The sequence below is a fragment of the Harpia harpyja genome, chromosome 12 (genome assembly GCF_026419915.1).
Source record: "Harpia harpyja isolate bHarHar1 chromosome 12, bHarHar1 primary haplotype, whole genome shotgun sequence".
In the NCBI taxonomy this organism is placed as follows: domain Eukaryota; kingdom Metazoa; phylum Chordata; class Aves; order Accipitriformes; family Accipitridae; genus Harpia; species Harpia harpyja.
Window position 1 is genome coordinate 44089689 of NC_068951.1, and position 9853 is coordinate 44099541.

Consider the following 9853-nt stretch of genomic DNA (forward strand, 5'->3'; position numbering starts at 1 on the left):
TTCAGTTCTTAAGCTTTTGAGACATTGTGGAGAAGGAAAACACACACAACTGACTTCTAAGCTTCCAGCTACATGCACCAATTGCAGCAGTACTTGAATATAAATGCCAGATCTAAAATCAAGGACAGGAACAATCCTGAAATTATACCTGCACAAGATGATATAATCAATGTATTTGATCTGACAGGAAAGAATTTAATGCAGATTGCTAAAATAAAACTGACTCTTCTAAGGCTCCAAGAAACTGTCCCTTTGAAGCGTCACTGCAGCTGGAAAGCTCTGAGTCCCAGAGCCTTGCAGTTTGGGTAGCTGTGAAATAGTCTCAATCTTGCTATTTGGTCAGGAGATGACAAGGAGAACCATTGCTATTATAAATAAGGTTCTACAGAGGATATTGCTCTTCCCTTCCAGCTTTGTAGGGCTGTGCTTTGTGGGGCAATATTACAACTAAGCAACCTGAAAGACTGGCATACCTGCAGTTACACTGTGGCACGTGATGCATAAAGACACATGTTAGCTGTGTGTCAGGATAATACTGTTCCTTAGGAATTAATACTTCTGTGTGACAAAACTGCAGAGAGAAAAGATTCAGTTTGTGCTGATTATTGAACAACTCTTCATATGGAATTTGGATCTGATTTTTCAAGGTGCACTCATCAGTTAGGAGTGATTGACACCACTGGAAATTGGGCTTAGTACTTGGGTATAAAGCTAAAGGATTTCCCTCACTGGATGGTCTTTGCATCTCTCATAGGTGGAGAGAGTGGTACCTACCTCACTGGTATTACTTAGAACAGTACGTAACACCTTCTGCACTGGGACTACGTGTCATTGATAGATGGGGAAGGTCATCATGTTAGTTTCCTAAGCCTTGTGATTACTTCATTTTTATGTTTATTCCTTGCCTGAATCCGGTTACCTTGATTACTGGATATTATTGCCAATGCAAACCTAATATCCACATTAGCTGGAGGAAGGAAAACTCTTGCCAATTTCCTTTGACAGTTCATCTTTTAGTTGCCATCTGGTTGCTGGTATCAGGAGAAAACATGTTTTCCATCAGGAATAACAGTTTTTTTCCTGTAACAAACCACAGTATCTACATTATGTGCCTCTGATTAATCGAGTGAGAGGTAAGACCTGTAGGATTCTTGGTTCTTTTTTTTTTTTTTTTGTATTAGATATTTTCATTACGGATGGCCAGTTGCCAGTTTAGCTAGTTGTACAAGAGTAAAGAAATAGTTTGCATGCTGCGAGCGTATATTTTACGTTTGGTTTTATTATTAATCCTGACTCTACTGTTCATAGAAAGTTCATTGATGTGCCTGCTAAAATCTGCAATACATTGAAAAGTCACTTACACCTAGTATCCACTGTTGGCTGGTATGATGTCTATATGTATCTTACAGAAAAAGTATATAGTCAGAAATAGAAGAATTTGATCAGAATTCAGGAATGGCCCTTTGAGAGAATTGTGTTTAAATAGTGTAGTAATTGATTTGGGAAGACTGCAAGGTAATCACTGTAACTTTTTTTCTTGGACTGTAAAATTTAAATTCCTTTCTCAGTTTCACTGCCAGATTATGCACCTCTCTTTCTTCCCACTTCCATTGTTATCTTCAGTGGCTCCAGTGGGTTTTTCTCATCATTGTCAACCGGTGATCTTACTTTATCTGGCTGAGGGGAATGTACTCCCGCCCTCCCTCCCTCTCTCCAGTGCTCTCTGGCTCTAGAGAATTTCTTTGTCCGTTAATTCTCATTATTGACTCCCCTGTGTACTCCTGCAGCCTTCCTCTTTTAGCCTCCTTTATTGCTACATTTCCTCTTGCCTTGCTGTCTCTTTCTATCCATTTTCATATTCTGAAAAAGTTCCCCAACCCTGCTGTTGTTAATGTTTATACAAGCTGGTTCACATGAAGGAAATTAAGATGTTGTTCAGCCAAACTGTCTCACTGCACATTTTAATTTTCTAGATTTATGATAGACCAGCTGTGGCTGAATCCCATTTGAAAAAGTTTTGGGATTTTTTCCTGTAAGTGTGAAATGATAGAAACCCTTGGAAGGGGAGAAAGATTTTATCTAAAGCAATAACAGTAAAACCTGTTTATGTTCAGGCTATTTGTAATATAAGACTGATGCATTCTTTCACCAGGAAATTTCTACCTAGAAGAATTGACCTTCTGATCATAATTAAAACTGTAGCTTTGTGATTTAATGCATGTAGATGGGCCATATTTTGCAGTAAAACAGGCTTAGCAATGTCACACTGCTTCTTCCCTCTCTGCCAGATTTCATCTGGGAAGAACAGTGAAGTGGTGTGAACATAGGGAAAAGTGGTACAGAATTAATTCCCGATTTATTATTTTTAATGGGAACCTAGTACTTCCAGTTGTTTTCAGCAGCAGTTAGGGCCTAGCTTGATATCTAGGAATGCTTTTTTTTTAAACATAAAAATACATACTAACCTGAGCTTCAATTCAACAATTCAGGAAATGGAAATGGGTGCTCTTAAAAGGAAACACTTCTGGCTTCACAAACGTAGGTCTGTATTGAAAAAAGCAAATAATATAGTAAGGAACCAGAGAATATAACATCAGCTTGAAATGAACAGAAAAAATAAATTCTAAATAGGATTGATGATAAATAAAGTAAAACTTTTCCACTTCCTCATGTCTTTTAACAACTTCAGCAGCCATCCAACTCTTCTATTTGTGGCCGTCATTGCAAGCATGCAATATGTTTCTTACAATAAAGATAATATCCTTATTACTTCTTTTTGGCAGATTTTAGCATTGTCCCAGAATTTGAGGCAGGTCAGTCTTCAGCCTCAGGGGGAAAGATTGTGTAGTCTTGTCTGAGACATCACTGCCTAATCCAGTAGTGGTGATTTTAGCTTTTATGTTACCATGAAAGGGGAAAGTCTTTCTCAAAGGTCATAAAGGTCTATTCTTTTTTTTATAACTTTGGAAAAAGAGAAATCTCTTCTACGTTTCTTTTCCATTTCTTGTTTAAGTGGAAAAGAATCAGTGGCATGAATGATGCTTGGCACAAGGTAAGTGTCAACAAATTTTTTTATCGTTTGATTCTTCTTCCCAGCTGGTTGAGCAATTTCTGCTGATTCCCCAAGAAGATAAGTGGAGGGAGTATTGCTGGACAGACAGCTTACACAAATGTAACTGTTTTACTTGTGCTTTCACTATTCACATTCCTGTGTTAGGAATGAGGGCTGTGCTCTAATCTAGAGCACAAAGCTCACACAGTGGGGTTTTCTGCTTTCTTACGTGCTGTTATTTTCTAACCTGCCATTTCTGCTTCTAAAAAGAATCAAATAGACAAAGGAGTAAAAACCCACTTTTTGGCACAGTCAAGTCTTAATTATCATCACTGGTGGTGGAGAATAAGAAAACAATACAAATGTATGATGAAAAGCAGAAAAATTTCCCTCAGAATCAGCCATCTACTTACTATACTTGTGAGTGCGAGTTTGTTTCTTAAGCCATTTGCCTGTTGTGTTAAAGATACTGGAAACATCCCAAAATCCTTTGGTTGCTGGCAATCCCAGGAAACTCTTGGGAAGTTAACTTCACAGGTCAGGGCACTGGGCCAGTTTCCAGCAAATAATTTTGAGCCCAGTTGCTGTAAGGATTTTTGTCCCCCTAAAAAGCCCCCAAACTGCTGTTCTTCACCAGAAATTATACCTGATTATTTTAGAATTGACTGAAAGAGGGAGGTCATCTGCAGTTTAGCTAGCATACCAAGCAGGCCTGAGTGTTTGTGAATCCTGCATACGTGTGCACAGATTGCTCACAAGCTTGGTAAAAAAGGCTGGTGTCGCAGTCACCATCTGATCAAAAATAGTCAGCACTGAATTCTGCCCTCAATTAGTTGAAGGAAGTTCCCTGTAGAAAGAGTTCGGGAGTGGGCAGTGCAGGAAGATTTGATGTAAAGAACAGTTCGGGTTTGTGTAGTCTTCCCTTGCCTAATGAAGCATCCTGTTGACATCCAAAGTAATTTAGGTACCATAAGAGACCTGTTCTCAAGAAGAAGAGACCTTGCAGGCTCCACAGCTCTGAAGTGTCAACAGAACAACTGTTCAAATTCAGAAACTGAAAAGTTTCCTTCAAAGCTGAATGTAACAATTGCCGTTTGAATCACAATGCCACATGTGCTGGTACTATTAGAGCTGTAGTTTGCATTGGTTTTGTGCTTCAGAAGGAGAACTATCAGTTTATTACACTGTATCATTCAGTTCTGAGTATGAGTTTTGGTTGTGTGCTGACTTTTTTTCTTTTTTTTCCCCTGATATAAGTGTCTGTGTGTGTGTGTTTTCAGAGTGTGTGTGTGAAGGAAGGCAGGACTTGGCCAGAAATCATCTGAAGAGGTTTAAAAGCTAGGCACTGCAGCCGCTGTCCTTGTGACATAGAGGAAGTGACAGAGGAATAAAGAACTTGGGAAAGAAGAAAATACAACTAGTAGCTGTCTGGAGAAGGGATACTGACAGTGTTCTAAGTGAGATTGGGTAGAAAAAGCAAAATAAATTCACAGATTATCTGGAGAGGTTTGTGGGAAAAGGAGTACTGACCGTTGTGACACTGTGAAGCTTAATTTATTAAGTGGACCAAGGAAGGGCTGAGCTGTGTTTGGAAAAGCTTTGCACTCATTCTTTCATACTTTCTCACATACACACATGCATACGCACACACATACACACACAGAGTTACCTGGGACCTGCCCCAGTTGCCGCTCCAACGAGTGCATATGTAGACACATAGGCAGGAATGGTGCCCGTTTATCATTCTAGCATTGTGGCCAGTGTGTCATCTCTGTACTGGCAAAAATGTTCCATTATTTACCTAAACACTCAATCCCTGGTGAAGGTATACAAATAAAGATTCCCACTTTTTTCTTTTAATCTCTCTCTTCTTTTTTGTAGCTTAGTGAGGAGCAGGGAAGGTAGGTTAGTTTGAGTGGGAATTCAAAGAGTACTGATTAGTAATGGAAAAAAAACCAAGCCAAACTGATGCAACAAGTGGGGTAAAAGCAGTTGATGACAGGAACTTTGTTTTAGGGTGTTTCTGCTTGGAAATTTGGGGTTGTGGAGGCTACAAGCAGGAACACTAATAGAGATATTTTCTTTTTTACTATTAAGGGTCATAAATAGAGATGGAAAATAATATCCTTCAGTTCTCATTTATTTATAATTTTATCTTAAATCATGACCCCAAATAATAAACCCCTGTTATGCAGTAAAGGAATCTGAAGTGCAAAGAAGATTGCTTGAGCAAAGTCCTGCAATGTGGGGAGTCAAACACTTCTGAACTTTTTAAGCACAGTCTAATGCCTTAAGCCCAGGCCATTCTTCACCTTTCTCTTTGAGAGGAGGAAGAGCTGGACTTTATAATGTCATACCTTCCTGGGCAAAAGAGTTGTTAGACCATATTAATGTCAGTCTTAGCATGAGAAATTCTTTCAGAGCAGCTTGCCAGGAGACAAACTGAGTCTGATTAGTGTTGTCTTTGGACAAGTCAGCTGAGATCACCCTATTAGAGCAAGATGTCTGAGACGTGCCGGGCTTGAGCAAAGACTGGAAGATGGGCTAGAGCAGGAGACAACACATCAAACCAGATGCGTATCGATGAGTTGGGGAAGGCAAAAGAGGCTTGCCAACATAGTTGTCCTAATAAACCGGTCAGGCCCCTTGTCTGCTGTAGAGGAAGGAGAGTGTAAGTTACATTTAGCAAACTCTTTGAGAAGCTATGGTTATAATTGGTACTATCATTTATAAAAATCATACTGTTTTTGCTGTATGAAGGGGGGATGTCAGGCCTATTTGGGTTCTGTTTCTCTGCCTCTTCCCACTCCTCAAGAAATCGGCATGATTATAGAAAGATGCTGGAAGTTACATTGGGCTTCATCGTATTTTGGCAATGCTTCTAGAACATGAGACTTTTTCCCTACATTTCTTTTTCCATAATCATTACACTGTGTCTGTATTCCTGACAGAAATTTTGGGCAGTGTTCGGTGTCACAATTTAAAACCACTGATATCACTGAAATAGAATTCCTCCTTATGCCCAGGTTCTGTGGTCAAACTCAAAATCCCTTTACAGCACAAACGTAATACTGTTGGCAGACTAAGTTACAACACAGTTGCCTCCCAATTCATTCAAAGTACAATTGCAATTTGTAGTGAAGGAAAATAGGCACACAGATCTGTAGTGAAAGAGGAACATGGTCAAAGTGCTACATGACAGTGGGACATGAAATGTCATTTTGAGAAGTTTTTGAAAAGGAATGGGGGTTCATTAGATGTCTGAACATATTACATGACCCTTTAAACATCTTTTGACCTTAAGAAAGCACTTCAGTTCCTCAGTGAGACTGGTGAGGCATTACTTTGTTATCTTCCTGTACCAGATAAAAAATCCATGCGACCTTGTACTCTTAGGTGAAGATAGACAATTTATCACTGAGGAGGATCACAATTTGAGTTTTTCTTCTAGGTTGTTCTTCTCTGCTTGTCACTGTGGGGCCTAAAACCACAGGGATTGAAAATGGCGCCACTGATTTTTATCATTGACATAAATGAATACTCTGTCCAAACTGCTTTTCAAGATGGTATTGATTTCTTTTAACAAAACCTTGCTACTTTACTGGAGAGAATGTTATGTGCACTTCCATGACTTCAGTCATTACAAAGTGGTGTTTCAAGAGCAAAGCCACCTCTTAACAATATCTGCTGGCATATATTGACAATTACGTATTGAAATGAAAGGCCCTGTGAATAGGCTTACATATATTCTGACACTCTGGATAGGATTCACAATTTACTGCCTCAGTGATCTGTAGTTAAAAATAAACTCAGAATTGGCTGACTAAGATTTAAATGAAAAGTTACTGCAACACAGCTACATTAGTCCAATTTAGTTTAGCAAAAACTAAAAAGTTTAACATAAACCAAGAAGATGACAGCCCAGCTTGCCTTGGAGCAACTTGTCATGTTGCCATAGGCAGAATGGCCCACTTAGCTCATTCCTATCGGTCTGTAGAGTTGCACTGCCCTTGGTGAGATCAAGAGGGCACAGCCTGGAAAGAAATGTCAAAATATCATAAACTCTGACATAAGGCAAGTGCAAATAAAAAGGTGGAAGAGTGTTGTCATTTTTATTAGCAGGAGGCAGCAAAGCCAGTGTTGCTTTTTGTCTATAGCTCAGAGAGACACAAAGAAACTAGTTTTGCTCCTGTGAGTCATTGGAAGCTCTTCCTTTCCTGCTAGTGGCTATGGGTAAGATAGCCTCATCTTTGAGGGCCACATATACAACATGAATTCAGAAATCTTGTGTTAGTGTCTAACAAGGCAAACATTGTCAGGGCATCAGGAAATACCACAGCAGAGTGCCAGATTCCTAGTAATGCTCATCTCCAATGCAGCACATGGTTACCTGTCTTTTAGTTCAAGCTTATAGCTTGGTGGAAAGAGGCATAAACAGGTAGTGACTTAGATGTCTTAGGCTGGATCCTCAGTCAGGATCCTCCTCTAATGCTGCTTTCAGTAATCAGGAGGACAAAAAGTTATTTTTCCTTTCTCTTTCCTTGCACGCAACAATGAAAGTAGGGAAAGAAAAGGAAAAAGATTGTGTACAAATTAAGTGTAAAGGAAGTGTGAAAATGAAACAAATATATTTTCCATGGGTTCTCCAGTGTGATTTTGCAGAAAATGCAGAAATGTTTTCCCAGTGAATTAGCATTTGATGTACTTCTTTCTATGTGATAAAATGTTAAAAAAATAGAAGCTTTAAATAATAAAAGAGGAAGACATTTCTACTGGGGATGAGCAGAGTAGTCCCCAATTTAACTGATGTAACTGTATATTCATTCTGGACCTTTGTCAAGACACATTAAAAATACCTCATCAGTTTAACCCATTTACTTTTCTAAGAGAATCCTGGGAGATCATTGTAGCTAAATGAATTAAGAGACACAGCCAGTCTAGAAAAGGAACCTTTGAATGTTTAATTTTTCTGTTGCATAATGCACTATGTGACACACGTGTTGTCTCAGAAGACATCTTACAAAGCAATAGCACACTGACAGTTCAAATGGAGAGTGGTTTGTGTGCTTGTGTCATTTTCATTGTGGGCATACAGGTTTGGACTGAGTCCTGCAAATGCTACTACCTGTACAGGGACTACTCAGTGCAGAAAGTATTTATAGCATCTGTGCATACCTTATTCTTCTGTTGTTGGTTGGTTGGTTGGTTGGTTTGTTTGTTTGTTTGGGGGGTGTGGCATCTGATCTGAACTCCATTAAAGACTGGAAACACAGTTTCAGGCAACTTTGAATCAGCCCGTTGATAAGGGCAGTGTGGATGAAGTGTTAAATTTTATTCCTAATCCTCTGGTAGTTACACATGTTATAGACTTCTCAGTTTATGAAGGAGCTGGACTTCAGCTCTTTTGTGTTGCAGAGGGAAGGCTCTTATGAACTCCTGAAAATAAAGTGAGGCAAAGACCATAATTTTGTTACCACCAGAGTCTATTTTAAAATGCTTAAATAAATGTTTCATATACCGGTAAAGCAAAATTATTTTTATACCCAAGGACTTAAAGGGAATATATGCACTTGCATGGACTGGACATTTAAGAATTTTCTTCATACATATTTGAAATTTGACAAACAGCAATGTTTCACTGTGGGTTTTAAGGATAATTTTACTAAAAAATGTTACACCTAGAAAGGAAAGAAAAAAATTTGTACAGAGCTGCACACTGTACAGGAAAAAGGTACGAGGTGTTCCACTTGAGGGAGGGTGGGAGATTTTCTGGGTAATAAACAGTGCGTTTGCCATTTCTGTCAGCTACTGTGTGAGACCTACTTCAAAAAGTTTAACTTTCTTAGAGTGCTGTGGGCTGTTTCATTTTGACCAACAGTTTGCTGCACTTCTGCTGTAGTTCAGGTACAAAGAAATACTCTCCTGAGTCTATTTGGGGTGTGAAGGAGAAAAATTAAACTGGAGACTGACTGACAATCTACCCAGCTGTTTTGGGTAATTGTTGATGTCATTGGCAGGCAGTTCAGTAGGCATCATCACATTTTGTTTGCTTTTACTTTATCTGAATTTTAAATAGAGAACCTGAGTCCTTATGAGTGAAATACTCCCCTTCACTGCCATTAAGTAACAGGTTTGCAGCGTCCCTCTGCCACATGTCTGTCATAAGTGAGGTGTTTGTCCTCATGGGTGTCTGTACCTATTGCAGACCTTTTTGCAAAAGCTGAAGGAGATTGCTCAGCAGGTATTATTATATTGTTGTTCTTCTTAAAGTTAATTCAATTTCCTCCTTTTTTCCTTCTTTTTTTAAATTCTAGCTTTCGGCTATCACTAGCCCTCTTTACTGAAATCAGTAGTACCAGGTACAAATCAGTAGTTTTGTACCTGGAAAAGGTGAAACATCAGATCCTGAATTTTCCTGAAAAAATCCCAAAATAAACTTGCCACAGAAGTCAGAATGTATGACATTCCCACCTCTACTGTCCTGCAAAACATTTTTGAGTCTCATAGTTAGCACCCAGACACAGTGACCTGAGAAGACACTTTCGGTCATTCTTGATGTTTTACTCCATTTGATTGCTTAAGTAGAATGGGGGGAGAAAATAGTTTTCTGTTTGATTCTCCAGCACTATGCTGCTAACTTCACCACTGCATTTGAGGTTAGGATCAATAGATGTGGGAGGAATACTCTCTGTCCTGTCCCTCATTTCCATCATAATCTTTTCTTACATCTTCTATCTGTAGGTATAAAACTATCTTTTGATTCTTCCAAATAAAAATGGCATCATAAATATTTATTTGGCA